Below are 20,815 nucleotides of genomic sequence, written 5' to 3'. Positions count from 1 at the left end.
ACTGTCTCTGCTTACACGATTTTTCATTCTTCTCTTTATGTTATCAAATATACCACACTAATCGATTTGAGCATGCACCATGAATTTCACGCATTGAAACACTTGGTATATGCGTATTATAAATGCCATATCATATCATATCAATTGACACCTTATTTTTGAAAAATCATAATATTTTATCTGCTTTTAAATTTCTACAGAACAATGTTCTTTTGGTTCCTTCGTTTACACTTTCTATCAATTTCTAATATCTCATTGTTCTATCATTGATATTTTAAGAGTCGCCTCTTTATTTATTTATGTTTCCTTTGATTTGTATCCTTCTGATTGATGTCAATCTCTTTATCAACGAATCTAAAAATCACCTTAATGTATTACTATTGTTTTATATCTACTCGTTTAAACACAACAAAAGCTTTACACAAACATATTTATAGCCCCACACATGTGTACTTCATTAAATTTTCCCCGGCGTATGCCTTCCTTTACTATCTTTAATAAATGTATCTCATCTTATTTTTGCCCCATTCTGGAGCTTGATAAGCACTCTTCTTGTTGGCTTTGCCTCAGGAAACCTTAATACCCCTATGTGGAGTATTTTTAGTGCTTACCCTTCCGTCCCCTTGGTACCTGGAATCGAGGTATCTACTTCTCATCTTTATAATCCCCCAAAAATCCTGATACTTTTATAAATATATATTATTTACAACACAGTCCCTCCCCCTGTTTTGCCACTTTCAATGTTCTACTTACATCCTTGGTTAAGCTTGAGTCCCTCGGCATCGACTCTCCATCAAGCGACCAGTTTGCCTTCCATCCACTGGGCACCTGCGGGGACCGGACAGGAATTTCGTCAAAGCGGGACCTGCCAACTGTATCTTTAACACGTGTATTGTTGTGCGCCATTCTCCACAGGAAGCTCTACTGTCTTCTGGCTAATGGCGGAGCAGCCAAAAGTCAGAGGATCTGGATCTGGGCCTAAATCGACTAGACCTGAACCATCCCCTGCTACCAACATGTACTCTGGCACCTTGAAGCATCTCTTGTGCTAGATGGAATTACCAATAAAGATCTCAGACCAAATAACTGGACAGTCTGAAAGAATATGGCAATGTACTACTTTATTCTCAGTTTAATGAAGCAAGGCCAACTGACGAACATCAAACAGATGCTTGCACATTCACACACAAACTTGATTACACAGAGGTCTTATACCCCAACATGTGTCATCTATGACATCAGTTATTAGCGAGAGGGATCAGATTAAGGGGAACATAGCCACTTACAGAATGGATATGGGTTAGTACTTCATTGGCTGTCTCTAAGACAACTCTTGAACTACCTATAAATATGTATAATACTGAATATAGTGAACAAAATGGCAGCCGATTGGTCAATCCAACATTGTATAGCAGGTTTCCCCATAGCCCTACTGATAGGTTGGTATTCTTAACCAACCTTGGACATTCGGCTCAGCTAGCAGCACGTAAGGAAACCGAAACCCATGTTCTTTAATCACATCAGATTACTCCCATTACCTTGTATAGACTTTATGTTATTTTATATTATGTTATGTTACCTATATTTGTAAAGTGCACGGTCGGCCAGAGGCATCATGGCGCTGGTGAGGAAGCCGCTCGCTGAGGGAGAACAGTAGAGAGCCAGAAAACTAGAAAAGAGTGGTTTTCAAAGCTTTCCTGAAGACCAGATGATTGGAGGTGGATTTGAGTGGCAGAGGGAGGGTGTTCCAAAGCTTGACCGTGGTAATGGAAAAGGCTCTGCCACCAAGTCTCTTCCGGTTAAACCTCCAAACAATAAGTAGATTGGAAGCCGTTGAACGGAGATTACATTCCGGAATATATCGAGAGAATTTGGATTGAAGGAACTCAGCTTCTAAGTAATGGATTGCCCGATGGACAATACACAGTGCCTTAAAATTAACTCGCTGAGCCACTGGGAGCCAATGCAGTCGGCGGAGCACTGGCGAGATGTGGGCACCATCGGGAGAACAAGTGGCTAGTCTAGCTGCCAGGTTCTGCATACGTTGAAGCCGTTGGAGAAGGCCAATTGGTTGAGACAGGTACAAGGAGTTGCAATAGTCCAACCGTGTGAGGACTAGCGCAGCCACCACGGGAGGACGCATGGCTTCTGGAATCATAGGCAGCACCCTCTTAAGAACCCTGATCTGGTGGTGAGCGGACTGACACACAGCCGTGACCTGATTTGACATCGATAAGGAGGCAGAGAGAATAACCCTCAGGTTCTTCACTTTGGTGATTGGACTAGGCAGAGGACCCAACGACGTGGGCCAGAAAGCAGGGGTCCATAGTGAGGGGTTGGGGGGGCAACCCACCAACATCACCTCCGTTTTATCACCGTTGAGCTTGAGCCCGTTTTGGTCCATCCAGATGCCGACTGCCACTAAGCAGTCATGAAGGCAAGCTGAGACCTCAGTTTGATCCTGATCTAGACGGATCAGGATTTGAGTATCATCAGCGTAGGACTACCAATTGAGTCCATAGGAACGAATGAGGCAGACCAACGCCCAGATATAAATGTTAAACAAAATCGGGGAGAGAGAGGATCCCTGAGGGACACCACAGGTAAAAGCACAGGGGGGTGAAAGAAAAGGGTGCAAGGCGAGAGTCTGAGTGCGGTCTGAAAGAAAAGAGGTAAACCAGGCAAGGACAGGGCCAGAAATTCCAATCTGTGCTAGGCGTGAGAGAAGGATAGGATGGTCCACCGTGTCAAATGCGGCGGACAAATCCAACAGAATCAGAGCCCCAACTCCACCCGCATCAACTAGTCTAGACGTATCATCTTGCACTGAGACAAGCACACTTTCTGTCCCTCTCCCTGGCCTAAAACCTGCCTGGGCGTGATTGAAAATGTTTGAGGATTCCAGAAAGGAAGACAGAACGGGCGTGACCAGAGATTCCAAAAGTTTAGACAGGAACAGAAGCAGGGAGATAGGGCGAAAATTAGCGGGGATAGTGGGATCAATCAAGGGCTTCTTAAGGAGAGAAATGACCCTCGCAGATTTCAACTCCGGAGGTACCAGTCCGGACTGGCAGGAGTTATTAATAGCCGACGTGATATCCGCCAGAATGTCAGGGGCAATCGTCTTCATGATTACTGCAGGAATGGCATCCTCGGGGGAGGAGGATTTAATCTTTAAAATAGCCGCTAGGACTTCTGCCTCAGTGAACAGAGGGAAAGTGGAGATCAATAGAGGGAGGCGGCACAAAGCTAGTGGTGCCTGGAGATTATATCATCGAAGACTTTGCGATGTTCGATCGAATCACATCGATTTTAGTAGAAAAGAAGGATGCAAGGTCATTGCATAGCTTTTGTGAAGGCTTAACCATAGAGGTTAGAGGTTCAGAGGAAGCAAGTGAGTGAACAATAGAAAACAAAGTTTTTGGCTTACATAAAGCATTTTCAATTTTTTGAGCAAAAAAAGTGGATTTAGCCAGTTTAACACTGGCTAAATAAGTAGACTAAGCTTGTACAGGTCTCTGAGCGTTGGGTTGTAGCTGATCCGCCATTTACGTTCAGCTTGTCTAAGTTGCAGACGAGCAATTTTAAGCTGATTGGAGAACCAAGGCTGAGAAGGTAGTCTACGGCCTTGAGTCAGTTTAAGTGGAGCATAACAATCGGCAGCAATCACCAATGACAGCGACAGTGTGGCTAAAGATACAGGTCTCTGAGGAGCGCAATTAGAGGCTATATGGGCACTGAGTGCCTTGGGATCAACTGAGCGCCAGGAGCGACGTACCGTCTTAAGGGGGATGACTTTACAAAGGGGAGTGGCAGGTATAAATGAACATGAGACCAGGTGGTGATCAGACCATGTCACTGGCTCAATCGGGCCAGGATCGAGTAGAGCGTCTTTGGCAAATACCAAATCAGGAATGTTTCCATATAGGTGGGTTGGGGCTTGGATCAGTTGGTGAAGATGTAGGTCAAAGAGGCTGTCAAAAAAAGAATTAAGTTTGTCCGATCTAGGTAAGTTGAAATGCAAATTAAGATCACCTAATATCACAAGATTAGTGTAATGCAAGTTCAAATCAGCTATAAGGTTGGCTAAGCCTTTCCCGAAAGGTCCTATAGGGCCCGGAGGGCAGTATATGGCCAGGAGGTGGGTGACGTGAGAGGGCGACAGCGCGCACCTACAAAGGAGAGATTCCATATTTAGTGTATGCAGGAATCGTAGCTGGGTAACCGTATACGTATCTCTAAAAATAACCGCAATGCCTCCACCACGCTTGGGGGTTGGGCGGTCATGGTGAATGATAAGGTAGTTGGGGGGGAGGGCTTGGACTATAGCAGGAGCCGAACTCGGTGTAAGCCAAGTTTCTGTCAGACATAAAAAGTCTGGTTGCCTATTAGTTAACAAGTCCCAGATCTCGATACACTTTTAATTATCCAATACTTGGCTCTTGCAGATGGTTTCTTCTTCTTTGATCTAAGAGAATATGTCTTATCCATGGCTTATCCATCTGCCTCCCTTTGTACTTTGCAGCTATTGCGCAAAAAGCTGTTCTTCCAGCTTCTACTGACTCTGCACCCTGATCTGTTTCTGAGGTAGTTGAATTGAAGACTTACACATGCAGGCTTCCATTTTCCAACGCTGGCCGTCTTTGTTACGTTATATATTCCTCTATAGCAAGCTTCTATGTATCTGTTCTATCTTGCGTCACTACGTATTTACACTTATTGGTCATGAAGTTACTTTGTCTTTTGCATTCATGATTACTTCTTCATTTCGTACATGTTTCTCTCTCAGCATGGATTCATATAACTTCTTTATGACATCTCTCTATCCACGTCAGGTTTCACTCAGTGCTCCATGATGTCCAATGGTGTGTGCAGACATCCTTCCATATGGCATCCTTCCGCACTTTCAGTGCCAGGGTACATTCGAATCAGTTGCGTGAGTGCATATCGTGTACCGTACACTCGATGAGGTATATGCATAAAACATGGCGTCTCACCTAGGGCCTTTCTTCTGCTGTTCCAATATGACAGCGATGAGGGGGTGGGGGTTAGGGAAAATGCACCCACCTGCTCCTCTACATTATGGTGATCGCCAAAATATTTGAAGGTATGATTGGGGGCTGAATTCCCAACCCACCTGGAACACCTCTAAAAAAAGGAGGCTTCATCCCCTTACTGTACAGCACCTATGGACGAGTCCTTAATTACGGAAAAAGATGTTAACTTGGGAAGAGGTGTGGTCTAAATCGACACCCGGCTAGGAGCCTTCCTGATGAAGAAGCTGTGCTCTGTACCGGGTTACCAGAGGTCATCCATGGTGCTATTTTGCATTATCCTCCTGAGACCGCTTAAGTCCCATCACCATCATGTCTATTACGGAGGTGCCACACAAAACATATTACTGCAGCTCTTCATCATTGAACCTATGAATTCAACAAGGTTTAAATCATACATTTCAGAATGACACCCTTAAAATCATTAAAATTCACTAAACAAAGGAGCCAATCTTAAAACAATAATTATAGTCCAGTGATGGGCCTAGCAACTCATAGCAAAAGCACAATACACAAAGGCCTCAAGTTTCCTGTGACCATCCAGTACCGTTTTTTAACTTTTGGATTCAGGGACTTGTCACATTTTTTCTTTCCCATTTGAAATTTAGGAAAACTATAAGTCCCAGAATTCCAAGTAAAACCAGGACTAGATATCCTTATCACGCATGGCCGCCTAAAACCTGAGATCTCTGTATAATATTACCCAGTGTTTTGTAAAAAAAACAAAATAAACGCCACAGGCAAATTACATTTTGAAGACAGCATTTACTAATGTATACCTGTGGAATTTACCTGCTCTTTAGCAGGTGCTGAATCGCACTTGTCTGCTTTGCATGAACATGTCATTCAAGTGTAAAAGGAAATGATCACACAAGCTGGAGGAGGAAAGCATGGCAGAGGTGTAAACTTCTTCCAATCCCCTTCTCCACCTAATGTGAAATCTGAAATGGGGTGGAGGGGGAGGGCGTGAAATGGAGGCATAAAAGCACTTTTACACTCCATTTCAAGGACCACCCATTTTAAAATGACCTCCAGTGAGCTAGACAAAAAGCATAAAATAAATAATTCCACATAATAAAGTCCATTACAGGAATTACACAGGCTTATTGGAAAAAATGTAAAGGGTGACCTACAGCAAGATGTTCTGGACTACAACTCCCATCAGCCCTAGCCAGCATAGTCAATGATGCAGGATCATGGGATCTGTAGTCCAAAACATCTGCAAAGCCAAAGGTTGCCGACTACCGCAGATATGCTGTGTCTCCTTTTGAAGTAGCCATAACCCCCGGCGTTGCCCGGGTCTGTAGCTGACATGCATGCACATGGGGGTCTGCTATAGCCTTGTGTATGTTATATTGTGTCCTAACTTCTGATAATTGAAAAATCACAAAATACAGCAATCTCCTGGAATCGCCTATGCTGCTAGCACAGGGCTGGACCCCGCTCAACCCCTGTTCAGGGTGAATCGGTGGGGTTGGTCAAATTTCATTATTGCCAGTACACCCCAGACTGGTATGCCGACCTTGTGTCCTAAATTCCAATTGTTGAGGAAGTCGCAAAATTGGCAATCTCCCGAAATCACCTATATGGATAACACAGGGCCAGACCCCGTCCTGTGCAGGGGGAATGGGTGGAGTTAGCCATATTTTACTATTGCCAGTACACCCCAGACTGGTAGGCATGCCGACCTCGGACAAAATTTCAGCTCACAACTGTTGTGGGACTGGAGCCAACAATCACAAAATCGTCAATCCCCCAAAATCACCCAATACTCATAGTAGGAATGGGTGGGGTTGGTCAAATTTCACTATCGCCAGTACACCCCAGACTGGTAGGCTGACCATTGGCCAAAATGTCAGCCCATGAACTGTTATGGGGTTGGACTCAACCCCAAACATATAAAAACACTTTCACAAATATATATATAGATATATATTTTGCCATATCTCTTTTCTGGGTGGGTACACTCTAAAAATCAACAATATACAGTAACCTCACACTCCAATACCTACTGTTTGTTGCAGTCACAGGAAGTTTGGGTATAGAAGATTTCTTAGTGTTGGTGCCTTCTTGTATATTATTGACGGCCTTGTATAGATATTGGTTAATTTCCTTATGTAGGTCAATGGTATGCTAATTATAAAGATGTTTCATTTATATAGTACTTTCACCAAAGCGTTGTACGTAGAACATGTACATTCAATTATTACCCAACTGATATTGTTACTCATTTATCAACCTCGGAAGGATGAAAGGCTGAGTTGGCATTTCCAGGATTTGTACCTGTGGTGTGCAGAGTGCGCACAGATCCAAGCAGGGAGCGTTCAACCCAATGATCTATTTTACCGGCCTCTTGTGTAAATATATCATTTAATTTGTTTATCTAGGGTGAGGATGTGCTTATATTTGCTGAGTATTCTAAATATATTATTACTGTGGCATGTACATTGTATAGTGAGACTGATTACATAAGTCTGGCTTCATCAGAGCTTCTGAGAGGCAGGACCAGCAACTTACTTCAATACAGCAACTTACTCCTATCTCAGTGCAGCACATTTTTGTTTAGATTTTGAATTTCATAGATCCATATAATTGTGCAGTCCAGGTAGAGTGGAACCTGAGACTGCCCCTATGCAACATGAAGAAGCCCCACTGATGTAGTTGATAAGCGGTACCCAGTATCATCATTGCTACCCTTTCACCTGCTTTTAGACATGTCCATGACTGGCTGACTGAGGTCTAAAAGTGCAGAACATTTCAGGCACACTTTTGGTAGATAGACAAAAAGGCAGCATTTCACTGGCAACTGCCAAACATCAAAATGCTGTTTTTAGAGAAAGAAAAATACTAACACTAAATGGGCCCAGGATTCGAGTGATTAGGACAAAGGCCTGAAACTAATTTGCATTACATGTGACTGATGCCTAAAGTGCAGCTTTGCTAACACAGTGGGCCTCATTACGATGTGGGCGGAATGGGTTTAACGGCACTGGTAATGGTGCTGGTGCCGGTAAACCCATTCCGCCCTATTACGAGGTTCCCTTGAAGGACCCGCTCAGAACGTCTGGTCAGACCAGACGTCCTTTGCGGGTCCCACAAGGGGACCAGGGAGCTAATAACGGGCCCATTATTAACAGGCCCGTTATTAGCTCCATCCCCATTCCCATTGAGCCCTATGGGGGCTCGAATGGGAATGGAGATGGGTTTTTTGAATGAAGAATTACTGGGTCCTCCAAGGTTGGAATGACCCGGTAATTCCTCGTTCAAGGAACCTGGACACGATTTTGGAGGCAGCCATGGTGCTAATAGCATGGCTACCTCCAAACTCATAATGAGGCCCAGAGAATGAAAATGTGTGCATTCTGCAGCTTGGAAGCAATGAACATTTTAAATAGGAAACTCCATTGACAGGCATAATTCGAGGGCCCACTTTAATGAAGCTGGTGACTTTTGAACCTATGGAGAAATACTGACACAAGCAGCACAAGGAAAAATGAAGAGATGTCTTGTATTTACTGTGAGTTGTAAAGCAGATTTAATGTATAAAAATGCAGAATGTAAAAGCATCATGTATTGTGCTGGTCCTAGGAATTGTGCTAAAACCTGTACTTGGCAACTGAAGAGCTTTACTCATGAGATTCAGGCCAAGAACTGTTTCCCTTCCCCCCTACATTTATCAACCCCTGCCATTCCCCTATCTGGATAACCTCTTCAAAGCTCCTGCCAGCCAGGGAATGGACAGAACGTGTGCCTGACCAAAGTTTATTGGGGGTGGCATAACAGTACTGAATAAACAATGAAACAGCTAATAGATGTGAAATTTGAATAATTGCCCAAAATTCAAGTTAATTTTTGGTCCCTCCCTGAGCTGACTGACAGATGAAACGCAACAAAGACCACCCTATGATGACAGGAGGTGGGGCTATCCTCTATGCTCTCAAAAATAAGGGAACAGATGGCCCATTAGCCATGGGAAAAAGAATGTAACTGACTTTGCACTAGGCAGGGTCAACAAAGAAACAGATGGCTGAACCTACATCTAAGTGGACAAAAGATATGTGATGTGTAATTGAAGTTAAAATTATGCACATGACTTGAGATTATAGGTGCTATGGGGAAATCATAATTGTTGATTATCGCAGGAACCATAGTTCCTACCGAAATGGTTGAAATACTTCTGAAAAGCTTAGGAAAATACTTATCCACAACTCTCATTAAAATGCTAAACTGTGATTCTAGCATCCCAGAAAAGGTTACAGAGTGGAGAGTTGGGAAGATGGTAGCTTACGGAATTAGATATCCGTCTGTAAAATCTTGCATTGATAATTGCTATAATCCTTGAAGAAATCACAAAATCTGCCTTTCGCACTTGAAAACCTTTGCCGAAATGAGACACAATGCATTACGTCTGGCATTATTAGACCAGTTTGAAAATATATAGTTTGTAACTGTTATTGGTAAGTTGGAAAAGGTTATCATGTTATAGATTTTTAAGTCATAACTGAAGTAGTCAAAATTGTAATTTCAAATGGGTGGAGTTATACCTCCCATAAATAGAGCTTAATAACTACAGAACCAATCCAAAGAGGAGAGGCTAGGCCTTGTTGAGAGGAGGACAGTAGATGTCCAATCTGAATCAAGAGCCAATAAGCTGGCAATCCAAAATGTACACATTTTTGTGGGTGCAGTTTAGATTTTAAAAGGGGACGCATGATGGGAAAAGGGGGCTCTTGCTAAAATGAGGAATGTCTCTCCAGAATAGGTAGCTGTCTGAAATTATCTGAGTGCGAACTGAGGAAAAATAGCTAGAGAGGAAACCCAGGAAAAGAGACATAGGATAGGTATCTATTTCCAGGGGTAGCAAATAGAGGGATGCTGGAGGTGATCCATGACTGATGCTGGAATCTGACCAGGTCCCTTTGCTTTACCGGGAGATGGTCCAGGAGCCTTGATGACTTTTCCTGACCAACACACCCAGAGAAATTCTAAGTGAGACAACTTGTCCAACAGAACAGGGTATTGGTGGGGTTCTATTTGAATGAACGTCTTCCCCAAAATAGATCTTCGGCGAATGGGTATACAGGAGTAGATCCCTAGTATTTTCTGAGTAACGAATAATTCAATTAATTCCCACATAGTCAGAAAACGTGGGTGAAGTTTGAAATCTCTGATCCCTCTCCCAGCATTCATAAAAATATAGGGCCTCACCAAAAGTTGGGGGTTATCCCAAAGGTAAATGCACTGGGATACCGCCCAATGCTAATAGCGTTACTACAACTTGGTCCGGTGCAATTAGCGCTGTCTCCCGAGTTGCAGGGGAGGTGGGCGGGAAGTCCCCATTCCCATTGGGGCTTCTCGGTGCTATTACCGCCGTTGCTAATAGCACTGCGGTAATAGTACTGCGAATGGGCAGTAATTCACCAGATTTACCTCCATCTTAGGGCAGGAGGTAAAGCAGGGAGACTTACTGCCCAACTCATAGTTGGGCAGAGCGATAATGCAGCAGTAATAGCGCTAACACTGCATTTTTACCCCTCCGCCCAATTTATGATGAGGCCCATAGTCATTTAAACTAATCAGGTACATTCTTTTTGCAACCCCAAAATTCCTTAAAATGACGGGGTGGATTGGTGGGGTGTGTGGAGGGGCTGGATTTGGATGCAGAAGGCAATGAAGGAGGGAAAACAGCACAGCCGATTGCAGCAACCACTCGGGTTCATCTGAACATGGGCTTGCATCGATAGATTCAGACAGGGTTTGGAGAAACCTGATTGGCTGCCTCACCTGCCCAGCATGCTAATGGAAAGGATGAAACAGTTTAGCTGCTGCTGTAGGGATTTTGGCAACTTAAAAAGGTATGGGGTTAGGGCTTGGGCCTTTTAGAGGAATTGGTGGAGGGTAGTGTCTTCAGATCTTGTTGCTGGAGTTATGCAAGGGCTTTAAGCTTAGTCATATCGATCAAATCCACCCGCTTTTGGCAGGTAACACTCGCCCTGGAGTTAGTTCACTCACCTGCCACTCACGGACAGGTGTCAATGGAGACCTCCCCTGTTAAAAACAAATCTTGCATTTTCTCCTGCCTTTTCATTTGAGAGGTATTGATTGGGTGGCCAACTCTCCTGTTTTTGAGAACAGCGTCTCGATCTAGGTGTTCGTTACTTAGATGTTTGTATTGGTGTCTTCTAAGAAGCCGACCATTCATGGACCTAGGGACTCAGACGAGAGCAAAGATTGCCCTCCACACCCACCAAAGAGTGCTAATATGCTTTCACCCCACTGGGGGAGGTGGGAGCGGTCATAGCTGGTAATGGCTTTTCCAGCCCGAACCTAGGTAGGCCCTCGCGAGGGCCTCGGCTCGGCTCTGGGCCGTTACCGGCCATGTCTGACCCCCACAGTGGGGGGGTGTGAAAGGCATTCAAACCGTGGGCTTTTTCCGTAATGCAAATGTTTTTTTCCTCAGGAGATTGGCGGCGCAAGCGACTATCTTCTAAGGAAAAGAAAAATGAAAAAAGATGGCTACCGCCATAGGGACATTTCAAAAGCGGCCAGGACCGTGAGCAACGCTGATACCAGAGTTTAAAGCTTCGGTCCAGCAGGTAAGTGAGGAGTCACAGGTAGGGTGGGGAAGAGTTTTGGATAGTTTTGTGGGGAGGTGGGAGGCAACATGGAGACGATCCCGGCTGCGTCCCACATTAAACAAAAAATGTAAAAATGGTGAAGGGCCTCGGGTGGCTGGAAACAGCGGGTAAAGAATTTGTATTCTCGCCCACTATTTCCAGCCACCTGATTGGCTCATCGCACTGTTTATTTACGAAGGAGAATATGCCACGTACTGTGCCTAATCATTGGAAACACATTTTAAAAGCTGAAAGAGGACTGATCTGTGGCTCAGAGTTTGTGTACTAGAAAAGTGACCTTCGATAAACAAATGTAATTGTTTTGGTAGTTTTTCTATTTTGATAGATATGTTACTCAGCTTTTATACTGCATCAGATAACCTTGGTAGTAGTTTCAGAGCTCCTGACTCTTGTCTGTGGCGTAAATAGTGACCAACACTGAAGAATCTTTAGCAATTTTGCAAATTTCTTGAAAACATTTACAACAAGGTGAATTTCTAAGTAAAAATGATCTAAAGAAGTGCCCACGCATAAAACAAAAAAAGTGGACAACAGTTTTGGATGCAGGAATGACTGTGGAATGGACAAAAACATGTGGATATTTACAGAGCTCCACGTGCTCAACAAAATACAGGAATATTTCACGCTTCGTCAATTACACTTCACTCGTCAATGTATCAGTCTCGTTGCCAAGAATCCAAAGACATGTTCTGAATTGCCAGACGTAAACACAGATTTGCTGCACATGGTCCTCTCTGGCAGCGAATCTATTTGCAACACATTTGATCAGAGATGTCGGATATCACAGCCGCAAAATATGTTTCCTGTAACTAATGAGCTATTCATTCAGAGCGGGACTAAAATATTTCTGTCCCATACTGCCAGTAGGCGCCTGATATTCTGGCAATGGCCACGGCGCCGCCTTCTGAGGGGACAGGCAATGAGCAGAGGGGACAGGCAATGAGCAGAGGGGACAGGCAATGAGCAGAGTGCACAGAGGGGTGCGCAATAAGTGGAGTAGGGGGAGTAATACCGCCGGTACGCTGGTTCACCAAATCCAGCCACCGTCAATGCCTAAATAAATGTATACTATCGATCGAGGACACGTAAATGGCTGACGTTATCGCTGCCCAGGAGCGGAGTGGTGATTGTGATGGGTGAGAGTAAGGATGCACCCCGCTGTCGACCCCGCTAATGGACCCGCTCCTTTAGGCCATGCTGTCTCCCAGGGACGTCATTTCGCCAAAATGCCATGGGTAGCGGAAGTGACATCACACGCAGGGACGTCATTTAGGGGTCGCCAGAGGTCGCAATTGCGACCTCTGAGGTCTCCCTTGCTACCCCTAAAAAAAAAAGTGTCATTTTTTTTTTTGTAATGCAAGATCCTGGCGGTGGCCAGCACCATGTGGCTCTTTACTTCTGGAGTGGCTGGCATTCTTTTCAGGCCTCTTAAAAAAAAAGAAAGGGGTGCCACAAGTCTCACTGACCCTAAATAAGAAAAAATAGGAATACCAAATAATGTGTCTTTCTGCAATTCTATACAATAATTGCTAGACTCATTCAAGGTTTTTTTCTGGCACCCCTGTACTGGAGCTGCCATCCACCTCCTGGATCTCGCACTCCCCATGTTGGTACTGTCACCCCTGTGCTGGACCTGCCATCCACCTGCTGGATATCTCACCCCCATGCTGGAACTGTCACCCCTGTACTGGAACTGCCATCCACCTGCTGGATCTCTTATCCCCCATGCTGGAACCCGTCACCCCTGTACTGGAGCTGCCATCCACCTCCTGGATCTCTCATCCCCCTGTGCTGGAACCCGTCACCCCTGTACTGGAGCTGCCATCCACCTGCTGGATATCTCATCCCCCTGTGCTGGAACCCGTCACCCCTGTACTGGAGCTGCCATCCACCTGCTGGATCTCTCATCCCCCTGTGCTGGAACCCGTCACCCCTGTACTGGAGCTGCCATCCACCTCCTGGATCTCTCATCCCCCTGTGCTGGAACCCGTCACCCCTGTACTGGAGCTGCCATCCACCTGCTGGATATCTCATCCCCCTGTGCTGGAACCCGTCACCCCTGTACTGGAGCTGCCATCCACCTCCTGGATCTCTCATCCCCCTGTGCTGGAACCCGTCACCCCTGTACTGGAGCTGCCATCCACCTGCTGGATCTCTCATCCCCCTGTGCTGGAACTGTCACCCATGTACTGGAGCTGCCATCCACCTGCTGGATCTCTCATCCCCCTGTGCTGGAACTGTCACCCCTGTACTGGAGCTGCCATCCACCTGCTGGATCTCTCATCCCCCTGTGCTGGAACTGTCACCCCTGTACTGGAGCTGCCATCCACCTCCTGGATCTCTCACCCCCCTGTGCTGGAACCCGTCACCCCTGTACTGGAGCTGCCATCCACCTCCTGGATCTCTCATCCCCCTGTGCTGGAACCCGTCACCCCTGTACTGGAGCTGCCATCCACCTCCTGGATCTCTCATCCCCCTGTGCTGGAACCCGTCACCCCTGTACTGGAGCTGCCATCCACCTCCTGGATCTCTCATCCCCCTGTGCTGGAACCCGTCACCCCTGTACTGGAGCTGCCATCCACCTCCTGGATCTCTCATCCCCCTGTGCTGGAACCCGTCACCCCTGTACTGGAGCTGCCATCCACCTCCTGGATCTCTCATCCCCCTGTGCTGGAACCCGTCACCCCTGTACTGGAGCTGCCATCCACCTCCTGGATCTCTCATCCCCCTGTGCTGGAACCCGTCACCCCTGTACTGGAGCTGCCATCCACCTCCTGGATCTCTCATCCCCCTGTGCTGGAACCCGTCACCCCTGTACTGGAGCTGCCATCCACCTCCTGGATCTCTCATCCCCCTGTGCTGGAACCCGTCACCCCTGTACTGGAGCTGCCATCCACCTCCTGGATCTCTCATCCCCCTGTGCTGGAACCCGTCACCCCTGTACTGGAGCTGCCATCCACCTGCTGGATCTCTCATCCCCCTGTGCTGGAACTATCACCCCTGTACTGGAGCTGCCATCCACCTGCTGGATCTCTCATCCCCCTGTGCTGGAACTATCACCCCTGTACTGGAGCTGCCATCCACCTGCTGGATCTCTCATCCCCCTGTGCTGGAACTATCACCCCTGTACTGGAGCTGCCATCCACCTGCTGGATCTCTCATCCCCCTGTGCTGGAACCCGTCACCCCTGTACTGGAGCTGCCATCCACCTGCTGGATCTCTCATCCCCCTGTGCTGGAACCCGTCCCCCCTGTACTGGAACTGCCATCCACCTGCTGGATCTCCCATCCCCCTGTGCTGGAACTATTACCCCTGTACTGGAGCTGCCATCCACCTGCTGGATCTCTCATCCCCCTGTGCTGGAACTATCACCCCTGTACTGGAGCTGCCACCCACCTGCTGGATCTCTCATCCCCCTGTGCTGGAACTCGTCACCCCTGTACTGGAGCTGCCACCCACCTGCTGGATCTCTCATCCCCCTGTGCTGGAACCCGTCACCCCTGTACTGGAGCTGCCATCCACCTCCTGGATCTCTCATCCCCCTGTGCTGGAACCCGTCACCCCTGTACTGGAGCTGCCATCCACCTCCTGGATCTCTCATCCCCCTGTGCTGGAACCCGTCACCCCTGTACTGGAGCTGCCATCCACCTCCTGGATCTCTCATCCCCCTGTGCTGGAACCCGTCACCCCTGTACTGGAGCTGCCATCCACCTCCTGGATCTCTCATCCCCCTGTGCTGGAACCCGTCACCCCTGTACTGGAGCTGCCATCCACCTCCTGGATCTCTCATCCCCCTGTACTGAACCCGTCACCCCTGTACTGGAGCTGCCATCCACCTCCTGGATCTCTCATCCCCCTGTGCTGGAACCCGTCACCCCTGTACTGGAGCTGCCATCCACCTCCTGGATCTCTCATCCCCCTGTGCTGGAACCCGTCACCCCTGTACTGGAGCTGCCATCCACCTGCTGGATATCTCATCCCCCTGTGCTGGAACCCGTCACCCCTGTACTGGAGCTGCCATCCACCTCCTGGATCTCTCATCCCCCTGTGCTGGAACCCGTCACCCCTGTACTGGAGCTGCCATCCACCTGCTGGATCTCTCATCCCCCTGTGCTGGAACTATCACCCATGTACTGGAGCTGCCATCCACCTGCTGGATCTCTCATCCCCCTGTGCTGGAACTGTCACCCATGTACTGGAGCTGCCATCCACCTGCTGGATCTCTCATCCCCCTGTGCTGGAACTGTCACCCATGTACTGGAGCTGCCATCCACCTGCTGGATCTCTCATCCCCCTGTGCTGGAACCCGTCACCCCTGTACTGGAGCTGCCATCCACCTGCTGGATCTCTCATCCCCCTGTGCTGGAACTATCACCCATGTACTGGAGCTGCCATCCACCTGCTGGATCTCTCATCCCCCTGTGCTGGAACTATCACCCATGTACTGGAGCTGCCATCCACCTGCTGGATCTCTCATCCCCCTGTGCTGGAACTATCACCCCTGTACTGGAGCTGCCATCCACCTGCTGGATCTCTCATCCACCTGTGCTGGAACTATCACCCCTGTACTGGAGCTGCCATCCACCTGCTGGATATCTCATCCCCCTGTGCTGGAACCCATCACCCCTGTACTGGAGCTGCCATCCACCTCCTGGATCTCTCATCCCCCTGTGCTGGAACTATCACCCCTGTTCAGGAGCTGCCATCCACCTCCTGGATCTCTCATCCCCCTGTGCTGGAACTATCACCCTTGTACTGGAGCTGCCATCCACCTGCTGGATCTCTCATCCCCCTGTGCTGGAACTATCACCCCTGTACTGGAGCTGCCACCCACCTCCTGGATCTCTCATCCCCCTGTGCTGGAACTATCACCCATGTACTGGAGCTGCCATCCACCTGCTGGATCTCTCATCCCCCTATGCTGGAACTATCACCCCTGTACTGGAGCTGCCATCCATCTGCTGGATCTCACATCCCGGATCTCTCATCCCCCTTTGCTGGAACTGTCACTGCTATACTGCTCCAGTGCAGGTTTGATAGTTCCAGCATTACAACAATACAAATAAACTGACAAAACAGAAGAAATTGGGCTCATTACAGGTCCAGCGGTAATCCTGCCGGTGCTACCGGCAGAATGCCGCCATACCCGTAAAAAATTACCGGTACCTGACTTCCCGGTACCACCGGGCTATTCCATGCCCGGCACCCGGGAAGTCAGGTGCCAGTAATTTTGTTACTCCCCATTCCCACTCTATGTGAGTGAGGACGCGGAAGCGCCGGCACCGTTCTTAACAGTGCTGGTGCTTTTGTGGCGGCCTTGCCTGGCATGACCGCTGTGGACGGCAGGGTCGGACCTGTCAGGCACAGCGGCTCCAGCAGGCAAACCTGTAGTTTGCCGTTCCGGAAACAAGGGTGCAGGTCAGCTTACTGGCACCCTTATTTGCAGACCCGTAAACTTGTAATGAACCCCATTGTAATTAGTCTCATGTTCTTCAAATTTATGGAGGAAACACCCCCTCAAAATAACATTATTTACCTGCATTTGTACACTCAGCAATAAGAACTAAAGATACAAAAATAAACAAAATCAAAACATCTTCTCAGTATGTAATTCCACGATCATTCACTGTTCACAAAGGCATGGTATTTAGATTGTCCGTTTTTACCTGGGCCTGTTCTCCAAAACCTGCATAATGTAGCAATTTGCGCTCTTCTGTAGCATTAACATGTGGAAAAAGAAAATAGAGCGTCTACTAGCGGGCCTTTTTAAAATAAAGCAAACTTTCTATGGTAGATATAATTCTCCAGGAAGCACTTACCTTATTATCAATGTGGACAGGCTCAGCACGAGTTAAAACTCAGAGATGTGAGGCCCTGCGGGTTGCACGGCCTTGACCTACCTCAATGTTATGCTGCGAGCGGCGTGACATCACGGTCGCACGCGCATCCTGATGTCACAGTCACGTTGCATTACATGTGCATATTGGCTTACAAAATTTAGAGTTAAGGGGAAGAAGATCCAGCCTCTAACTCATAAGTATATTCATATAAGGGTGCCATAATCTCACAGTGCTGTTAAATAAAGTTCACACATCACTTCCTGTTAAAGCACATACCTATTAGAAACGGCCCATATTATGTATCACCATATCAGTACCACTGGATTGTTGATGGCATCTCCCCACATAGTGAATTAGTATTCAAAACCATGCTCCACGCACACCACGTGTCACACCTTGGATGCTCTCATCACTACTGACATCCCTCTCTCCATCCCTCTCACTACCTCCCTCTCCTGACTGACCATTCTCTTCTCTCAACACACCTGAAGCTCTCTTCTCCTCTTCCAGCAATACATCCGGCACAGCCACTTGGCTTCAAAGTCAGCAGACCCATGAAACAAGTGACAGTGGCTGCCTTTGCCACAACCTATTCTCCTCCACCCACTCTTTTGGCTGACTCCCACCCTGACACAGCTCTCGCTAACCTCAATCTTTCTATCCCCAACACTCTTGATTGACACTCTTGCCCCTGTCATGAGGGTCCGACAGAAGCCTTCCAAAAAGTGCAACTCTTGGTATGACTCCAAAGTGGCTACCCTTAAACGCAATTGTAGGGCAGCTGAGCGGAAATGGAATGCGTTGAGTGAACCTTCTGACAAACTGGCCTGCCGCTTCCCTCAAAGGCATTATCGATTCTGCATCCACACCACGAAAGTCTTTATTCAAGGCTGCATCCCTGTGGCATCAAACAACATGGCCGAACCTTTCAAAGTCTGCAAGGAACTGGCCAATCCTGCAGCAGCCTCTCCTTCTGTCACACCCACAACCTTTGCTTGGCCCTGGCTGCACACTTCACCACAAAAACACAAGACATCCTTTCCACCCTCTCTTCCACACCACAGCATACACCAACACCGGAGCCTCCTTTGGTCTCCCCTACAAGCACCCTCTCCTCTCTCTCACTCATCACACCAGATGAGGTCACCCGGCAGGTCTGATCTATGAAGGCTTCATCCAAACAGGTGGACCCCTGCCCCTCCAAAACCATTAAAGACAACATCAACTCCGTTTCCCTAGCCTTGCCCGATCTCTGCAATCTTCCCTGTTTCACAGGAGTTTTCTCAACTGTCCTTAAGCACTCCCTTGTACACCCTCTGAACAAAATACCCTATGCTGATCCTTCTATTCTGGCAAACTACCAACCTATCTCCATCACACCTTTCCTGGGCAAACTCCTGGAGAAACCTGCTATCTCTCAGCTGACCCTCCACCCTGGATTTATTGGTTGCTTCTCCGACCATCAATCTGGCTTTAAAGCAGCCAGAGGCACGGAAACTGCTCTTCTGAACACCCGTGAAGACCTGCTCTCAAATCCTGACAGTAACACTCCCTCTATCCTCATTCTCCTTGACCTCTCCTCTGCCTTCGACACGGTTAACCACAACATCCTGATTACACGTCTCTGTGACACCCTTGGAATCACTGGTTAGGCTCTCACGAAGTTAACCTCCTTCCTCTATGACCGCCTATAAGGAAGAATTCTCATTTATGGCTAATTTCCCTCACCTAGTGAGTCCCCCAGCAGCTTTGCTGGACTTCTGGAGTTTATTTTTTTTCCACCTGGTAAGAGTGAGAGCTTTTCCCCCACTCTTACCTTTGTTTTGCTATGTGTTTCCATCTGTTTTTGTGATTGTGGACTCTGAAGTACACCACTTCAGTAGCCCCCTTCTTTGTGTGTGTCACACAGCACCTTCAGTGCCGTGGCAAAGGGTTGTCTTTGAGACTTCCCTCGACTCCATTTCTGAGGCAACTACTGTCCCTCAGAAAAGGGTAAAGGGTACCATTAACTTTACTTAGTCAATCTACCACAGATCCAGAATACCCCATCTTCCATGGAGTACTGGAAAGGGTTAACTCGTATAACTTTTTATCTGTATCTCCTAGAGCATTCTTTCGCTCTTTTAACATTTAGACGTGGCTGGTGGCAGTGGTATCTACCCTAACTTTTCTACCGCGATTATATTCGATAAACGTGGTACTGTTCTTGGCTATTATATTAGGGGGGGTGTAGTCACCCCCTGCACAGGGTATCCTAGGAAACCCACACACTGCTGTAGTGGTCCGGATAGCCACATGAAGAGCCTCTCCTGTTTTTAAGGAGCGCACCTTTTATTCCGTGTCGCTGCTGCCGGCCTCATCCCTGTGTGGTGCAGACCGCCTTAAGACATCCTCCTTCTCGACGAAGCTCCAGGAATCATGGGTCTGTGCGAAACCAACAAGAACAACTGCCAGGGCACCAGCTGCACCACTGGAACAAGGTACTGTGTCCTGTTGAGAAAACTGGGTGAATCCCTTTTTCTTCATTTCCAAGGCTTGACCTTGTCTTCCCTCCTTCTTATAACTTTTGCTTCCGAACATTGACAATATCGAAGTACTTTTGGCTGCATTCAATCGTGAACTTTTAGACCGTGTGATCTTCGGCAACTGGCCCCGGTGTCTTTCAACCCTTTGACTTTTGAACTCCTGTCACTGAATGTTTCTTGATTCTGCCTGCCAAACCAAAATATTGCCTGTGATTTTTGCCTCCAACTCCCTCTGGGTATCTCACGTGCTAAGTGTGTTTTTGCCCCGGTAGCATTTCATGTCACAGATACGCGTTTGTTTAGTAGACCGAACTGTCAAAAAGTGATCGCAATAGTATCTGCGGTACCGTGTTTTGTGCCTAACACCGGTTCATGCCAACAAACACAGGGTACTTATCTTGAGACTTACTATACAAAGTGAATTGGTTAGTTGTAGTATATTTAACGTGTGGTTTTTATTGAAGTTTAATAGAAGTGTTGTGTTTATAACGAATGGTTTAAAAATAAATGTACTTATATTTTTCTACCTGAAACCTTGAGTCAGTGTTTGCTTGAGTCACAGTAATTGTGGTCCCTTTGTGTAATCTCGGCTACTGCTCATATACACTTGAGATAGGCCTGGCTGCTCCACCACTGCTACCACTATGACATAGTAGTACAGGCTTGTAGCAAAGGTAAAACTTGTATCACCACCTGTAGTCTTAATTGTGTGTAGTGGTCCCTAAGTGCACTGCACAGGATTCTGCCTAGCACTGCCC

This window comes from Ambystoma mexicanum, chromosome 8, assembly GCF_040938575.1.
Source record: "Ambystoma mexicanum isolate Mex_15411 chromosome 8, UKY_AmexF1_1, whole genome shotgun sequence".
Taxonomy (NCBI): domain Eukaryota; kingdom Metazoa; phylum Chordata; class Amphibia; order Caudata; family Ambystomatidae; genus Ambystoma; species Ambystoma mexicanum.
Note: the sequence above shows the minus strand (reverse complement) of the source record.